The sequence below is a fragment of the Dipodomys spectabilis genome, unplaced genomic scaffold (assembly GCF_019054845.1).
Source record: "Dipodomys spectabilis isolate Male_0828 unplaced genomic scaffold, ASM1905484v1 ptg000148l, whole genome shotgun sequence".
Taxonomy (NCBI): Eukaryota; Metazoa; Chordata; class Mammalia; order Rodentia; family Heteromyidae; genus Dipodomys; species Dipodomys spectabilis.
The window spans coordinates 5459837-5479697 of NW_024870825.1; the positions used below are offsets into that span (position 1 = coordinate 5459837).

General features: G+C 36.1%; 1 non-coding gene across 1 annotated transcript; it reads left to right on the top strand.

The window, feature by feature from the left end:
• The first annotated feature begins 19275 nt into the window (after positions 1-19275).
• On the top strand, positions 19276-19382 carry LOC122118389. The gene has a single exon (XR_006149339.1). It is a non-coding gene; the product is annotated as a U6 spliceosomal RNA (small nuclear RNA).
• The last annotated feature ends 479 nt before the right edge of the window (positions 19383-19861 follow it).

A 19861-nucleotide genomic window follows, 5' to 3' on the forward strand; every position in this document is an offset into this window, starting at 1 on the left:
GTGCTGTGCTGAGGGACATAAAGATAGGACCCTCTCTTCCCCATACCTCTAAGACTTTGGAATCTTCTGCCACAATCCCAAGTGCCATCAGTAAGTCTATTTTCATGAACTAATGAGACATTCCACAATACTGATATCAAAGCCCTACCAGAAATTAAATAAAGGACACACTTTTGAGAACACCTATAATGGAAGCCAAAGCAACCATCTGAAAAGCACTTTACATCCCATATGAGTGGGGGGGAAAAGAAAGAGACAAAGAGAGAAGGAAAAAAGTATTAGAAGCTGAAAAGAACAGAGAGAGTCTGTAAGCCTTTCAGAACACTATCAAGTGAATTAATATTCATATTATGGCGCTCTCAGGAAATAAAGAAAAGAAGAAAGATATTGAAAACCTATTTCTTACAGAAGAAAAGTTCCCAGAATCCTCACCAAGAAATGGATAGCTAGTTCACAAGGACTTAATTAGATCTCACCAAACTATCAAAAGTACAAGAGAAAAGGGGAATTCTTAAAACAGCAAGAATAAAGCATCAAGTATTGCATGTGCATAATGTTTTGTTCACAAGACACATGGTAGATTTTCCAGATAAACTTTATAGGATAAATGAGGATGGGTTATATATTCACACAGAAAATGAGGATGGGTTATATACTTCACACAGGAAAAACTATCTTTCAGAGATGAAGAAAAAATAAAGTCTTTTCCAAACAAGAATAAAAATAAGAGATTTCATCCCCATCACAACAGCCATACAAGAATACCTAGGATAGACCACTCTAGAACTAAAAGGATGATAATGTCATCATAACATGTGCATGCATAAATCTCACTTAAAAACAGAAGATAGCGAAAAAAAACACAACTCAACTTGTTAGAAAGCCTCTAAATCATAAACATAGATGATAAATGGAAGGAAACAAAAAATATACAAGACAAATAATGAAATTAACAAAGCGACAGAAAGAACTTCATATATATCTATCAATAACAACGAAAATTCACCAATCAGAGGACACAGAGTGGCCAAAAGGGGGGGGGGGGGATGGAAAAAAAAAACTATCTGTTGTCCACAAGAAACTCACTTTAGGCTAGAAAAAAAAAACACTTTATTAGTAAAATTGAAGGGGAAACAAAGGAAGAGGCTACAATGCTTGATAAGAAAGGTACTTATTATTATCTTGCCCATGTAATTGTAACCCCTCTGTACAGTATTTTCACAATAAAAAAAATTAAAATTAAAATTAAAAAAATTGAGGAATACGAAGTGAACATATATCACACAAATGGAAAGCAAAAAACTAGCAAGAATGTCTAATCTTCTCCCATAAAGTAGACATCTTACTCATTGGTAAAAGAACCAATTCAACAAGAAAGTACAATATCATGAATGTAAATATAGCCGTTAAAATACTCCTAAAACATATGAAACAAATATTATAAACTCTAAAAGGAAGAATAAACTCTAGTACAATAGGAATTACGGATTTCAACACTATACTTTTCCAGTGCATATATCATCAGAGCAGAAAGCAGCAGAATACCTTCTTCTCATCAGTGTATGGAATATTATCATGCAAGACAGAGCATAAGTTTATTCATGAATCAACTTTGAAAACAGTTTTAACAATTGAAATCATGTATTATGTCAGACCACAAAAGAATAAAATTACAAGTCAACGATAGGAGGAATTAAAAGTATACAAAAACAGGGGAAAAGTTTTACATGTAAGTATAAACAAAATGCTTAAATAGGGATACAGGTTGACCCATTGTAACAATGAGATGTACAAGACATTATGTTGAAAAATGAACTTTACAATTTAGACAGGGAGGGGGGGTAGGGAGTGTAGTTGTGGAGGTGGGAGGGAAGGCAGGGAGGGTAAAAACAAAGGAGGAGGTAACTATGCTTGATAGGAAATGTATTCATTACTTCTCTCATGTAACTGTAATCCGTCTGTACAGTATTTTTATAAAAACGCATTTTAAAAAATGCATGAAATAAGTCTCCTATGAGATCAATGACTAATTAAAGAAATTAAAAGAAAATTTAAAACTACAGAAACAAAAGTGACAACAGAGTATATCAAAATCTATGAGGTATAGTAAAAGTAATTCTGAGAAGTAAATTTATATCCATAAAAAAGTAAAAAACTTTCAAATAAACAACCTAACAATCCACTTCAAAGACTCAAAAAAGTAAATTAAATCTAAAATTACAAGAAAGAAAAATAAGAATGATCAGAGGAGAATAATGAAGTGGAGAAAGTTTAAAAGATCAATGAAACAAAAAGTTGGTGTTTTCAAAACATAAACAAAATATCTTTGCTAAACTAACAAAGACAAAAGAAAAGATCCAAACAAAATCAGAGATGAAAATGGAGACATTACATATAATACCACAGAAATACAAAGCATCATAAGAAACCACTGTAAACAATTCATAAAAACCCCCAAAAATGAAATGAATAAGATCCTGAACATATGAAACATAATATTTAAATAGACTCTACCAAAATTGAATCAAGAAGAAATACAAATTTTTTTCTCATTCCTCGTGAGTAATAAGATTGAAATAGCAATTAATATTCTTCTATCCAAAGAAATACAGAACCTAGACTTTGCTGCTGAACACATTTAATGAAGAACTAATTCTTAGTCTGTTTCAAAATATTTAAACTGGGAGTCCAGAGGAAGATGGCAAAGGAGAAGCTGGGGGTTAAACAAGCTCTTGCATAGAAATCAGTTTTAGTGTTCCAGTAAAAAGTCCACTATGAGAAAGTCACACCAAGTGTGCCATTATAGCATAGAAGAGTTTGGCCAGAGAGGAAAAATTCAGGGAGCTTGGTTAAGGAGAAAGATTCGAGCACTTGCCAGTGTCTGTGGCAGCACTGGTGGCTGCCGCAGCTGCCATACCAACAGAGAGAGCCCAGAACAAAGGCGCCAGAGATAGTGTGCACGCAGATTCTACTCACCACCAGCAAGAACTGACAAGGAGCAAAAAATCATCCTGCTGACCGCAGACATCGCAGACCTTGGACCGCCTAGAAACCAAGGGAAAGGTGTGAGTAAACCACAGACATCCTCACCCCTTCTCAGGGAGCATCAGTGGGAAGGTAGCCCCTCCCCCACCACCAGAGAAGAACTCTTATCTTTGATATTGACAAAGACTAGGCCAGAACAGCTAGCACTTAACACAGGCCACAGGCCTTGGGAGAAGACAACAGGAGCCATTGAACAGGTCAACCGAACCTGACCTGCGGGGCTCAACTCCATCCCAGGGAAAGTTGTCCTTTCCAGACAGAGGAAGCTTTTCCCAGGGGTGTGGCAACTTCCCTCACATGGTAAACAGAGCTGGAGGCTGCCCCCACCCCTCAGTAGCACAGGCAGCAACTCCAGCTGCTTTGTATGTTCCTCCCCCACTGTATAACTCGTTTTCACTGTATTTGATGTTGGTATAATTTGGGGAGGGGAGAGGAAAAAACAAATTGTTTACGTAGGGATACAGATTGACTCATTGCAACAATGAGATGTACAAGACACTGTCGAAAAAGGAACTTTACAATTTAGGCGGGCGGGGCAGGGTGGGTAGGTAGCTGAGGAGGTGGGAGGAAAGGGATGGTGGGGAGGAGGGAAGGAGAAGGCAACATGCTTGCTAAGAAATGTACTCATTACCTTGCCCACGTAACTGTAACCCTTTTGTACAGTATTTTCACAATAAAAAACTTAATTAAAAAAAAAAAAGTTGGAACCTCAGTACTCATAAATCCTGAGAATTGCTCCAGGCTAGGCTGTGTGAGTGAATCAGGAACTAGCCCCTCAGGGAAAAGCTACTGACTGCTGACAGGTTTCAACCCGACCCACAACCTAGGCCCCTCACAGCAACTCCAAGCTAGAGGAAACAGCCATCTCCCTCTTTCATGATTCTCAAAGTACATCACCCTCCCACTGAACAAGCCTGGGGGGAAAGTCATAAAGTCCCTGGTAAGGCAGAGCTTCTTTCTACCTGCTCAAACAAACTGATTTAAGAAACCAGTCAAGCAACAGGAAAACCAAACACCACAAGCAAACCAAAGACTCCACCAAGTCACTGGTTGCAGACACAGGGGAGACACAAGATTTTCCCCCACTGCCAAAAAAATCAAAGAACTCTTTTTTCTACCTAATTTTGAATTTTTTTTTAAAAAAGTGTTTCTGTTTCTTTCATCATTTTTATTTTTGATTTTTAAAAATTCTCTTTTTACTCTTTTCCCCTTTGGTCATTTTGGGTTTTTTTGCTTTAATTAATTGCTGTTCTGTTCATCCCCAGATATATACCCATCTTCCATTATGAGACCTTGTACATCACTGTGTGCTTATTTAATTCAGATATCGATTACTCAATTCACAAACTCTCAACCTTAATGCCTTTAATTGCAGTATTATTTTTTATACTTGTATAATTTTTAAGTGTTTAATTTTTAATTTTTCTTTATCTTTCTTCTCTTTTTCTTCTATTCTTTTCAGCTCTCTGACTTTAGATCTTAGTAATCTTCCCTCCCTCTCTCTTCCCTCCTCACATTCCTCTAATCTTTCTCCTCATAATTCTCCCTAAAACTATTAATTTCTGGTCTATTGACTCCTTCTTTGATTTTCTTAGTCCACTGATCCCTTCATTGTTGAATAAGATTATATCTGTTGAACTAGATGTATCTGTACTCATTTTGACTGCATCAAACAATGTCTGCAAGTACAGGGCTCGAGTTGATGCTTGCCTTAAAAATAGTGTTCTAGTGCAAAATTGGTTTTGCTTTCATATAAAATGGGCAGAACAAGCCAGAGAAACACAAGAAAAATGGCATGTCCATGTATCTCAACTCCTGCTCATGATGATCGTGCAACAGAGCAGTTAATGGATAATCCTGAGGAGAGTTCCCAAAATGCTCTACAAACACTACTGATAAACATACTGAATTAAGGACTGAAAGCCTGACTCTGTGTGAGTGACACAGGGAAATACATGCCTAAGCAAGATGAGGCTAGCCAAAGATTAATACAGAAATTTCATGAGCATGAGGAGGCTAATCAAAGATTAGTGAATGGGAAAAGAGTAAACAAAGATTAATAGAGGCATTCATGGAATCCACAAACAGAAAGCTGGAGGAATCCAAGGAGGCCACAAAGAGAATGCTGAATGAAGCACAACAGAAGGAAACAGTCCAATGAAACTATAACCAATCAACTAAGGGATTTGAGAACAAACACTGAAAACAAAATTAAGGAGATAAAGAAATCCATACAAGATCTAAAACAAAGCTCCAACAAAGAATTTGAAGCCATCAAATCTGACCAATTAGAAGGAAAGGAAATAAAAAACAAAGTAGAAAGTCTTGACAGTAGGTTAGACCATGCAGAAGATTGAATCTCCAAGATTGAAGACAGCCTAGACATTATAAAGAAAGAACCGACAACTATTTAAGACAAATCCAAGAAATATAATAGATCTATTGAACATATAGAAGACACCATTAGAAGGCCCAATTCAAGGCTAATGGGTGTTGAGGAGGGCCTAGAGACAGAAGTTAAAAGTCTAGAAAATTTATTTAAGAGAACCCTAGCAAAGAAATTCCAAAACATGTAAAAAGATAGGCCCATTCAGATACAAGAAGCATTTAGAACCCCAAATACACCAAACCAGAACAGGACATCCCACCATCATATTGTAAACCACACAGGATCAATAGAGATCCTTTCCAAGGAAAGGATCCTCAAAGCAGTCAGGGAGAAAAGATCAATCATGAATAAAGGGAAACCGATTATCAGATTTCTCAGCAGAGACAATGAAACCAAGAAGAACCTGGAATGATGTATGAGACACCCTAAACACAAACAACTATCAGCCAAGAATACTGTTCCAAGCTAAACTCTCCTTCATATTGAAACAATATATCTCCATCGAACCAGCCCTATAAAAGACACTTAAAGATGTCCTTCACATAGAAAACCAACAGAATACAATAAAGGCCAAGAAACAATCCCCAAACAGAGAATCCAAGAATCATAGGAAGAACCCACTTGGCATAGCACCCAATAAGGTGGGTAACATTGCAGGAACTACCAAACACTTCTCAGTCCTCTCAGTATTAATGGATTTAACTCTCCAATTAAGTGACATAGATACTCCAGTTGGATCAAAAAGTAAGATCCTTCTATCTGCTACCTTCAAGAGGCACACCTTGCCCACAAAAACAAACATATTCTGAAAGTGAAAGTCTGGAATGAAATCTACCAAGAAAACAATCTCTGTAAACAGGATGGAATTGAAATCCTAGTATCAGATAAAACAGACTTCAAATTAAAATGAGTGAGAAGAGATAAAGAAAGTCATTATGTAAAAATTAAGGGATCTCCCCTTCAGGAGGATATTACATGTCTAAATATCTATTCACCAAACAATATAGCATTCAAATTTATCCATGAAACACTACTTTCCCTAAAATCTTAGATAGATCCAAAGACATTAATTGTTGGGGACTTTAACATACCACTATCCCTGCTGGGTAGATAAACCCTGCAAAAACTCACAGAGAAACCTCAGACCTAAAGAACTGCATAGACAACTAGACCTAACAGACATCTACCAAATATGTCACCCAGCAACATCAGAATACATGTTCTTCTCAGTAGCACACGGAACATTCTGCAAAACAGAACACATTTTAAGTCACAAATTTGTCCAAATTCAGAAACATTGAAAGTAGGTCCGGCATTTTCTCAGACCTCAACGGAATAAAATTAGCATTCAACATCAATAGCTACCAAAGAAAATCCTGTAACACATGGAGGCTGAGCAACACACTGTTGAACCACCAGTGGGTCATGGAAGAGGTTAGAAAGGAAATTCAAATGTACATGATATTTAACAAAAATGAAAACACAAATTACCAGCTCCTCTGGGAAACAGCAAAGGCAGTACTCAGAAGCAAGTTGATAGCTCTGAGTTCCTACATCAACAAATTGGAGAAGCTGAAACAAACAATTTAACAAGGTGCCTGAAGCTACTTGAAAAAGAGCAACAAGCTAAATCTCAATCCAATAGATGGAAACAAAAAATTAAAATTAAATCAGAATTAAATGAATTAGAGTCCAAAAACACCATAGAAAGAATCAACAAATCAAAGAGTTGGTTCTTTGAAAAAAATCAACAAATTTGGCAGAAAAATTGTCAGAAAAAGAAGAGAACACATGCAAATAAACAAAATCAGAGATGAGAATGGAATCATTAGAACAGAAACAACCAAGATTCAGAACTTATGGGGGAATACTCTTCAACCTTTATGCTTATAACCTTGAGAATCTGGAAGAAATGAATGAATTTCTAGCAAATATGGACATGCCCAAACTAAATCAAGATGATTTAAACCAATTTAACAAACCCATATCAAACATCAAAATAGAAACAGCAATAAGAAACCTCCCATCCAAGAAAGGCCAGAGACCGGGTGGATTTGCACTTGAGTTCTACAAGACCTTCAAGACAGAACTCACTCTAATTTTCATCCAAATCTTCAATGAAATTGAAAGTGAAAGTTCCCTAGCAAAGTCTGTCTATGAAGCCATCATAACCCTCATCCCAAAACCAGGCAGGGACTCATCAAGGAAAGACCCATTTCTTTGAAGACCATCAATGCAAACAAAATTCTCAACAAAATTTTGGTCAATCAACTTCAAAAACTCATTAAAAAAATCATATACCACAATCAAACAGGATTCATTTTAGGGATGCAAAGCTGGTTCAGTATATGCAAATCAACTAATATAATTCATCACATCAACAAGAGCAAGGATAAGAACCATATGATTATTTCAATAGATGCAGAAAAAGCATTTGACAAGATCCAACACCACTTTATGATGAAAGCTCTGGAAAAACTAGGAATCCATGGAACATTCCTCAATATAATAAAGGTTGTACAAGACAAATCTACAGCCAGCATTATACTTAATGGCAAAACGCTAAAGCCATTTCCTCTAAATTCAGAAATGAGACAAGGATGTCCACTTTCTCCACTTCTCTTCAATTTAGTATTAGAATGCCTACCTACAGCAATAAGACAAGATGCAAACATAAAGGGAATCCAAATAGGGAAAGATGAAGTAAAACTCTCCTTTTTTCAGATGACATGATCTTGTTTTTAAAGAACTCCATGGACTCCACTCCCTAGTTACTCAAGCTGATCTGAAACTTTGGCAAAGTAGCAGGGTATAAAATTAACCTTCAAAAATCAATGGCTTTTCTGTATGCCAATAGTGAGAAGAGTGTGGCTGAAATCAGGAAACCAACTCGTTTTGTAATAGCCCCACAAAAAATAAAATGCCTAGGAGTTAACTAAAGAAGTGAAGGACCAATATGATGAAAACTTTAAAAACCTGAAAAAGGAAATTAAAGCAGAACTAAGGAAATGGCAAACCTCCCATGCTCCTGGATTGGGAGGATTAACATCATGAAAATCACAATACTGCCCAACACTATCTACAAATTCAATGAGATACATATCAACATCCCAACCTCATTCTTCAATGAAATAGCAGAAGAAACCCAAAAATTCACATGGAATAATAACAGACCCTGAATAGCAAAAACAATCCTTAACAGAAAGAACAGAGCTGGAGGAATATCATTACCAAAGTTCAAACTCTACTACAAAGCAATAATAATCAAAAGAGCTTGGTACTGGCATAAGAACAGACCTGAGGATCAGTGGAATAGAACCCACAGACCTACAGCCACCTAATCTTCAATAAGGGAGCTAAAAAAAAATAGAATGGAAGAAAGTCAGCCTCTTCAGTAAATAGTGCTGGCAAAATTGGTTAAACACCTGTAGAAAACTAAGATCCTTATATATCACCCTGTACCAGAATCAACTCCAAATGGATCAAAGACCTCAAAGTCAAAGCAGACACCCTGAGACATTATAGGAAGGAATAGGAGAAACTCTAGGGCTCCTTGGCTGAAACTTTCTTAATACAGACCCAGAAACACAACAAATCAAAGAAAGGTTGGACAAATGTGATTGCATGAAACTTCAGAGCTTCTGCATGGCAAAAGACATAGCTAACAAGATCAATAGAAAGTCCATGGATTGGGAAAAGTTCTTCACTAGCCATTCAACAGACAAGGGCCTCATATCTAAAATATACTTAGAACTCAAGAAATTAAATTCCCCAACAACAAATCCCCAAAGAAACAAACCACCCAATTGATAAGTAGGCTAAAGACTTAAAGAGAGACTTCCCTGAAGAAATAAGAATGGCCAATGGACACATGAAGAAATGTTCAATCTCTCTAGTCATAAAAGGAATGCAAATCAAAACAACATTGAGATTCCACCTCACCCCAGTTAGAATGGCTATAATCAAGAAACTGAATAACAACAGATGCTAGAAGGGATGTGGCCAAAAGGGAACCCTCCTGCATTGTTGTTGGGAGTGAAAACTTGTTCAATCACTTTTGAAAACACTATGGAGGTTCCTCAAAAGACTACACAAAGAGCTCCCCTGTGTCCCAGCAATCCCAGTTTTGGTCATTTACCCAAACGATCATAACAAGCTACCAACACAACTGTGTTTATCGCTGCATTATTTACCATAGCTAAGATTTGGAACCAACTCAGATGCCCCTCAGTAGATGAATGGATCAAGAAAATGTGGTATATATACACAATGGAATTCTATGCCTCCTTCAGAAAGAATGACATTGCCCCATTTGTTAGGAAATGGAAAGACTTGGAAAAAATTATACTAAGTGAAGTAAGCCAGGCCCAAAGAAACATAGGTCCCATGGTTTCCCTTATTTGCAATATCTAGTATATGTCTGAGTCAAGCAGAAAAGATCAAAAGCTATGTACATATGACCATACATGATGATGCTAAGCAAAATGAACCCCAAGACAGGGAAACAAGTGGTTTCATCTTTGTTACTGTTGTTTTACTTAAAGTGTACTGTGTGATTTTTTGGTTTTGTTTTGTATGTTCTTCCCCCATGGTATAATCCCTATTTACACTGTATTTGATTCCCATGCTCTGCATCTTGTATCCACATTTTTCTATTTTGGGGAGGGGAAGGGAAATAACAAAATGATGAAACAAGGATACAGGTTGACCCATTGTAACAATGAGATGTACAAGACACTAATGAAAATGAACTTTACAACTTTGGGGGCAGTGGGGAAGGAGGAGTTGGGGAATAGAGGAGGGAAGGGATGGTAAGGGAAAAAAAAGGGGGGGTAACAATGTTCAATAGGAAATGTAATCATTACCTTACTTATTTAACTGTAACCCCTCTGTACAGTATCTTTACAATAAATATATAAATAAATCTTTACAATAAATATATATAAAATATTTAAACTCTTTCAACTCTGTAAAAGTCAACATACCTTCATGATAGTAAAAACACCACCAACAAATAGATTATCGAAGAAACATATCTCAGCCTACTAAAAGTGGTGTACGAAAAACTCATATTAGGTATACTAAGCAGAGAAAATCTGAAAGTGTTTTCTTTGAGATTGGAAATGAGACAAATATATTAACCTTTACCAGTCTTATTTAATGTAGTGCTAGATGTCTTAGCCTACACAATTACACAAGAGAAAGAAACAAAGAAACAAATTAGAAAGGGAAAATTCAGTCCTCGATCTTTGTAGATGGCATTTCATACACTAAATAATGAACCTGCTGAAAAAGAAATTGAGAAAGCAATCCCATTTACCATAGCCATCAAAATCTTTGGGAACAAATTTAACCAAAGAAGCAAATGATCTCTAAAAGGAAAATTATAAAACATTCATGAAATAAATAATAATGGACACAAAAAGGAAAGATGTCCTGTGTTCACTGGTTAGAATTAATATTATTAAATCGATTATACTACACAAAGTGATCTATAGGTTCAATAAAATTCCCACCACAGTACCAACGACTTTACCCACAGAAATAAGAACTGATCCTAAAATTCAGAGAAACATGAAAATCCCAGAATAGCAAGTGATTCTGAGGAAAATACCTGACTTCAAAATATACTTCAAAACCCTAGTAACCAAAATACTGGATAGAGATTCCAGAAATTAGACCATTTTCATATAGCCAATTGATTTTTGACAAAGATGCTGAGAACAAATAGTAGAAGAAAGTTTAGGGGTTTGTTTGTTGGTTGTTTTTTTTTGTTTTGTTTTTTAGTCCTGGCAAAATTGAATAAACATGCGCAAAAAACTAAAACTACATCTTTTTCTCCCACTGTAACCAAAAATCAACTGAACATGAACAAAGACCTCAATATAAAATTTGAAATTATTAAATTACTACAAAAATATGTAAAGCTAGACTGACACCTATAATCCTGCCTACTTAGGAGGCTGAAATCCAAGGATCATAGTGCATGATCCAGAAAGTCCATGAGATTCTTATTTCCAATTAATCACCAAAAAAGCCAAAAGTGGATCTGTGGCTCAAGTGTTAGAGCCCCAACCCTTAAATCAAAAGGTTGAGGGACAGTGCCCTCAGTTCAAGTCCTAGTACCAACACACAAAAATATAAGAAACAAAGAAAGGAAAAGGGAAGGAAGAATCACTTTGAGATGTCAGTACAAGCAATGAAATGGTTTTTTTGTTGTTGTTGTTATTTTTACAAAGGACTCCAAAAGTAACAAAAGTAAAGAAATATGGGATTATGCTATCCTAAGAAGTCTTCGCTTAGGCTGGGAATGTGGCTTAGTGATAGAGTGCTTGCCTAGCATTCAGGAAGTCCTGGGTTCGATTCCTCAGTACCACAGAAACAGAAAAAGCCAGAAGTGGTGCTGTGGATCAAGTGGTAGAGCAACAAGAAGTTCAGAGACAGTGCCCAGGCCCTGAGTTCAAGCCCTAGGATTGGCAACAACAACAAAAGAAGAAATATCTGCCCAGTAAAGGAATAATTGACAGAGTTATGAGAAACCTATGGAATAGCAAACTGCTCAACTGAAAATATCCAGTTTATATACTGAACTCAAAAGGCTAAATACCAAAAATATATAATTCAACTTTTTAATGAACTAGATATCTATATGAATACTACTCAAAAGAAAAACCCTCAGATGCCAACACCATGTTAAAAAAAGCCCAATTTCGCTAATCATGAGAAAAATATAAATCAAAGCAACAATAAGATATTCTCTCATCACAGTTACAATATCAACCTACAATAAGGCAAAAATAGCAAATTCTGTTGAGGATGCAAGGAAAAGGGAATGATTATATAGGTTTTTAATGGGTTTGTAAATTAGTACAACTACTATGGAAAACAATCTGAAAGCTCCTCAAAATCTATAAATAAAAACATCATATTATCTAGCAATCCTACTACTGGTATTTATGAAAAAAATGTAAAATCATCATGCAACAGGATACTTGCATTCCCATGTTTATTGCAGCACTGTTGACTAATGCTAAAATGAGGCATCATACAAACTCTTGAGAGTGTATAAATGGATAAAAAAATGTAGATATGCAGGATGGATTGTTATTCAAAAATTTTTAAAAAATTCCTGACATTTGCAGCAACGTGGCTGGAACTAGAGATGATTTTCTTAGCCAAATTAGCCAGACACAGAAGGACAAATACCACATGTAATCACTCATTTGTGGAAACTATGAACTTGATCAGAGAAGAGAAGAGAAGGGAAGGGGAGGGGAGAGGAAAGGAGAGGAAGGGAAGAAAGAGGAGGGAAAGGAAGGGCAGTCCCTAGAAATAAGAGAAAGCAGGAAAGGAAGGAAGAAAAAGAAAAAAGTTAAATAAGGAACATCCGAACAAATTTAGGGAGGAAGGAAGAACTGTTGGTTTTCTGTAACACATCAGACCATTAATTAAAACCATCTATTACAATATATTGGAAAATGGCTAGAAAAGGACAAAATTCCCAACACTTAAAAATGATTAAAATTTTGCTGGGCACTGGTGGCTCATGCCTGTAATCCTAGCTACCCAGGAAGCTGAGATCTGAGGATTGAAGTTGAAAGCCAGCCCAGGAAAAAAAAAGTCTGTGAGATAAGATCTCCAATAAAACACTAAAAAACCTGGAAGTAGCACGGTGGCTCAAGTGGTAGAGCTCTAGCCTTGAGCTGAAGAGCTGAGGGACAGCGTCCAGGCCCAGAGTTCAAGCCCTACAACTGTCACACACACACAAAAATAGAGTCAAAATGTTACTGTACCCCCCAAAAGATGTATAAATATTGTGTCAATAAAAAATAAGTTCAAAAGCATATGATGTGTCAATCAATAATCTTCCAAATATGAAACATACTAAAGGTAAAAAATTAAAGCAACTGATAGTATTCTAGATAAACTATTATAGAGTATTATTGATCTTGTATTATTTGATTGACTGGTTAATTGATTGTCATGCAGTGGATCATTTGTTTGGAACACAAGGAAGTTTCCTTTTCCTTCTTGTGGCCTAATCTATTTGATGTTCTGTAGAAGGAAATGTAATAATCTAATTGATCCAGCAATAAACAATAGCAATAATAATGAAAGTGTCTACCATTACTTTTGAACTTTTAAATGTTCAGTTCACAAGATAGAATATTTGTTTTTAACTACAGAAAGAAATATAGTGTTGATTGTCCTGACCATGCGAAAATAAAAAGAAAGTTGTCCAAAGAAGTATATAACAGTGGAGGAAATTACAAAGACAAAGATAGAAAAAATATTTTCTTCTTAGAGATTTGAGAGTCAAGAGATAACAGAGGGAAATGATAAAGCAGGAGAGACAAATGTTTAAAGATCATATTTTAAACTCATAGAAAACCAATGAAAGAACTAAAAGTTATATAAATGTCAAACAGTTAAAGGAGGAAAGATGGTGTGCATGGGACCAGTCCTCATCTTTAATATCTAAGAATAAAAGCTACTGTCAAAAAATTCTGCTTCCTAGGTATGGGTATGTCTGAAGTAGTATGGTACTTGGCTAGCAAAAGCAAAGTCTTAGTTTAAACCCTAGTATTTCCAATAAACAAACAAATAAATAAACAAACAAATGTGTGTAGGTCTCTTTTAAAAGACTATGAATTCTACAGCAGAAACATAAAATCATTGACTAACCTTTTGAAATTTAGCATCTAAAAAATACACCCACACAAAAGACTTATGGGAAGTAGGTGTATTTGTCTTATTTACTCTCATACAGTGTATTTCATAAAAATAACAAAAATGTTTAAATTAATCCAAGAATTTAATTCCAGAGGAAGAGATGTAAATGTCTTTGGAGCCATTGATCCCTGTCTCTCCAGAAGAATTGTGTGTCTTTTCGTTTTCCCTTAGCCTTTGAGTTAACTTTCTTCTTTCTCTGGTCCTGTAGCTACACAGATCCTACTATCTGCTCTTTTTCCTTTGGCTCAGAATCACTTTTAATTGGGAAACTTGTAATATCACCATGACTTCTATGACTTTTTCTACCACTTTGGACCTCTTTCACTCACTGTTAATACAATGTGAATGCGATCACATAGCCAATCTTTCAAGAGACAAAAAGTCTGGTGTTTTAATGCATAATAGAAGAATACTCATTAATGAGACTATGTCTTTTGATTACAAGTAGTAAAAACCAATTTTAAGATAGTTAATCAGAAAAAGGAGAAATTATTGTCTTCAAGGTTCCAATGAAGATTCTAATGACTAAATTCCATAAAAAAAAATAAGGCTATAGATAAGCATCACAAGGATTCCCTTTCTCCATCATCTCCTGAATTTTCTCTGCATACAAACTATATCTATCCACTAAAGACCTTCACAGGCCTCTTAAGTTTTAACAGTAGTCAGTTTTGCCACTGGAAGAGACTTCCTTCATTTTACAAAGCATCACAGAAGAATTCTAGTTGACCAATTTGTGAATCCGTTTCGTCTCCCTTATTCAATTAGCCATGACCAAAAATGTCACAATTAAATAGAGTCATGATTCACATCTTTCACCTCTGTTGACCTGTAGCCAGGAATGCAGCATCATGAAAGAACATGACAGCTCTCGCTGAAATTCTAGTTAGTATTTGGAAGGTAAAAGAAAAAAATTATCCTAGATGCATACTAATTATTGCAAATGAGGGAGACCATGGGACCTATATTTCTTTGGGTCTGGCTTACTTCACTTAATATGATTTTTTTCAAGTCTTTCCATTTCCTAGCAAATGGGGATGTGTAATTCTTTCTGATGGAAGCATAGATCTATTGTATATACATACCACATTTTCTTTATCTATTCAGCTACTGAGGGGCATGTGGGTTGGTTCCATATCTTAGCTACAGTGAATAATGCTGTGATAAACATAGATGTGCTGGTAGCTTTAGTATAACCTTATTTGTGATCATTTGGGTAAATGCTCAAAAGTAGGATTGCGGGTCATAGGGAAGCTCTATGTATAGTTCTTTTAAGGAACCTCCATAGTGCTTCCCAGAGTGGTTGAACAAGTTTACATTCTCACCAACAATGCAGTAAGGTTCCCTTTTGGACAAATCCCTTCCAACATCTGTTGTTATTCAATTTCTTGATTATAGCCATTCTAACTGGAGTGAGGTGGAATCTCAGTGTTGTTTTGATTTGCATTTCTTTTATGGCTAGAGAGGTTGAGCATCTATTGGCCATTCTTACTTCTTCAGGGAAGTCTCTCCTTAGCCCACTTATCAATCAAGTGGTTGTTTCTTTGGGGATTTGTTGTTGGGGAATTTAATTTCTTGAGTTTTAAGTATATTTTAGATATGTGGCCCTTGTCTGTTGAATGGCTAATGAAGACTTCTGCTAATCCGTGGGCATTTTTTTTTTACAGTCGTGGGCCTGAACTCTGTGCCAAGGAGCCCTAGAGTTTCTCCTATTCCTTCTTATAATGTCTCAGGGTGTCTGCTTTGAATTTGAGGTCTTTGATCCATTTGGAGTTGATTCTGGTACAGGGTGATATATAAGGATTTTAGTTTGCTACAGGTGTTTAACCAATTTTGCCAGCAATATTTACTGAAGAGGTTGTCTTTCTTCCATTCTACTTTTTTTTAGCTCCCTTATTGACGATTAGATGGCTATAGGTCTGTGGGTTATCAGATGAGCAGAATAGCTCAAAAGCTATGTACATATGACCGTATAAGTCTAAGTGAAATGAACCCCAAGATATGAGCAGTTATTGTTGTCTTAGTTGTTGTTGTTTTTAATGTACTATGTGATTTTTTTTTGTTTCTTTTGTGGGTTCTTCCCCTATGGTATATCCTCTGTTGTCACTGTACTTGATTTTGGTACCCTGCATCTTGTATATACATTTGTCTAATTTGGAGAGGGGAGGAGAATAACAAAACCCAGAAACAGGGACACAGGATGACCCATTGCAACAATGATATGCACAAGACACTATATCGTAAATTAACTTTACAACTTTGGCTGGGGGAGGAGGGGGGAAAGTGGGGGAGGGAAGGGATAGTGGGAGAACAACAAAGGAGGGGGTAGTAATGCTCAACAAGAAATGTACTCATTACCTTACTCATGTAACTGTAACCCCTCTCTACGGCATCTTTACAACAAAATAATTTTTTTAAAGAGTAAGAAACAAGTTTAAAAAGCAGATGCTATTCCAAGGGAGTGAATTTGGGAAATAAAAATACTTACCAGATAAAACAATTTCATTTACTATTCAGCAGATAAAACTATTTCAAAGAAATGATCTGGCTCATAATAACTGCAGGAAAAACAATACCAGTTTTCATAACACTAGGACTTTGTTACTAAGAAGCAATAAAGTATTGATTCAACATAATCTTTCCAAAAGGCCTATAAATAGGAAAAATATTTATAGTCTGAAATATCATCTCACTTTTGCCTACCATGCCATCATAACAATTTCATTTGACTATCTCAAATCTGAGTTCACATTTTGTCCTTTCGGTTTGTGCATGATCTTAAAACAAACTTGATTGCAGATGTGTGATAGAAAATAAGAAGAATAGTCAGGCTAAATATTTTTATTTTAAAATAATGTTTTGGGAGTCACAAAATAAAACAGATATCCATTACCCTGTCAGGGCTTGAGACATTTTCTATTCAGGGTCAGAGAACTAGGTTCACAGATACTCTGTCCCTGTAAAGACTGCTTAAATCTGCCATTGTTACTTAAAACAGCTATGAACAAAATGTAAATGAAGGGATGTATCTGTGTGCCATTTATACTTTATTCAAAAAAATCAGCATATTAGTGTTCTCCAGAGAAATATGATCAAAAGGACAGATATAGAAGATACAGTTGAAAAGAAGGTATCCTCTGACTCTTGGAGAAGTAGGTCTCAACCTGGAATCCTGAGAACCTACAGCACCAGAGGGAAAAACAAACTGGATGTCTCTAGTCAATGAGGAACAAATTTGTCTTTCCTCTACCTATTTGTTCTCTTTGGTTTCTCTATGGATTGGATGATTCCTGCCCACATTGGTAGGATGAATCTATTTTATTCAGTCTACTTATTCAAATGTTAAGTTCTTCTGGAAATATCCATCCTGACAAGTTGAAAAATAATGCTTTATCAACTAGAGAAGCATTCTTTACCCAGAAAACTGACACCAAAAGTTAACCATCACAACCAAACTGTTGTATCTTACATAGAGTTGTTGACCTGTGCTCTAGACTAAGCAAGTATTCATCACTTCCATTCATCCACTCATTCCTTTCATATCTATGTTTGCTCTTCTTTAAAGAGTGAATGTGATCATGTTACAGATGTGTTACACGTCGCACTTCAAGGCTTCTACTGATAAATTTAAATTCTGATAATGATAAAATAGATTACATCAGATCATCTCCTCTACTAAGAAAATCTATAAAAACTATATTAGAGCCTGGCATCCATGGCTCATGCTTGTAATCCTAGCTACTCAGGAGCCTGAGATCTGAGGATAGCAGTTTGAAGCCAGCTCAGGCAGGAAAGTCTGTGAGACTCTTTTTTTTTTTTGATCATCAAATTCTCACTTTTAATATTGTATATGAGTTAAGAATATAAATACAAGTTAACTAAGGCAAACTATACAAAGTAACAATAGTTTGAAATTAATTGCTGCTAACTTTCTTGAACTATTCTATATGCTTAATATAAATCACAATTTTTAATCCTAGTAATTGTCTTACCTTTAACTCTACTTCATAATTTGGAATATTTTTTTTTCCTGTGAGACTCTTATCTCCAGTTCTGGTTCAAATGGTAATGCACTAGCCTTTTACACACACACACACATACACACGTGCACACACGCACACACATACACACACACACACACACGTGCGTGTATTCAGGGACAGTTTCATGGCCCTGAGTTCAAGACCAAGAACCAGCGCCAAAGAAAACACCAAATAAAAAGAGATAATGAGCAGAGCTGTCTGAAATTAACCAGAGCTGCCAGAATACTTAGGTTAAAGATGCTAGATTGAAAGGAACTACACCGAAGTGAGGTGCACTTGCTCCTAAAGGTCCTCAGTGGTATGTTTTTCTATCCAGTAAAAAAAAACTGTGCTATCCAGAACAGTGCACAGAGGCTAAACCAAAGAAAGTAGCATATAGCTATGGCATTCACCAAGAGTCATGGCTCATCAGTTATGCAAAGAGAATTGTCTGCACAACAGACTGCATAGCTTCCACTCCTGAGGCGATTATTCAATCTTAACCTGCAAGACTGAGAAGCTCCAAAAACAACTCTTGCCTTGAATTGCGCCAAGAATTTTGCACACCATAAGTGTTTACTAGAGAAATATTTTATCAAAGATGAAACTTCAACTTTCATTAGAAATGCCTAGTTATCTGCCCATGAAATGACATTAAAAAATAAGCCACAAGAAATTAACATAGAATACTGGAACATAGGCACTGAATAAACAAGAGGATCTTTAGGTTTTGTTAGACTCTTTTCAACCCTCTTTCTTAATCCCCATCACTAAATACAGATAATCTTTCCACATTTCCATCAGAGATGTAATGAAAGAAGAATCATAAAAAGAATATGTGAAGCCAGGTGCCAGTGTCTCATGCCTATAATCCTAGCTACTCAGGAGGCTGAGATCTGAGGATCACCATAAAAGCCAGCCTGAGCAGGAAAGTCTGTGAAACTCTTATCTCCAATAAACCACCAGAAAACCGGATGTGGCACTGTAGCTCAAGTGGTAGAGCGCTAACCTTTTGCTGAAAAGCTGAGGGACAGCGCTCAGGCCCAGTGTTCAAGCCCCACGACCAAAAAAAAAAAGAATATGTGAGTGCTCACTTCAGCAACACATACACTGAAATTGGAACAATACAGAAAAGATTGGCATGGCCCCTGAGCAAGGATAACACACAAAATCATGAAGCAATCCATATTTTTAGGAGGCAACAATGCTTGATAAGAAATGTACTCATTACCTTGATCATGTGATTGTAACCCCTCTGTACAGTATTTTCACAATAAAAAAGTTTTAAAAATAAAGAATATGTGAAAATTCAACCTATCTTCTCTGCCTCTGAGGATGAAGTGAAGAGACCATAAACCAAGGATAAAAAGAAAACAGATGACTTCAAGAAGCTGGGAATCGCTTTCAGTTTTCAGCTAGGAGAAGGAGAGAAGGAAAGAGATAGAGCCAAAGAGCCAAAGAAAAAGAGAAAGACACAGAGAGAGACAGAAACAGAGACAGAGATAGAGGCACTGAGTCACAGAAAGAGAGAGAGAGAGAGAGGCGAGAGAGAGAGACACAGACAGAAACAGAGACAGAAAGAAGAGATCATAGTTCTACAAGTATAAGAAACTTTACTATCAATAATTTAAAAGAACAAGAACAAAGAACAACAACAAAATCTCCAGAAGAG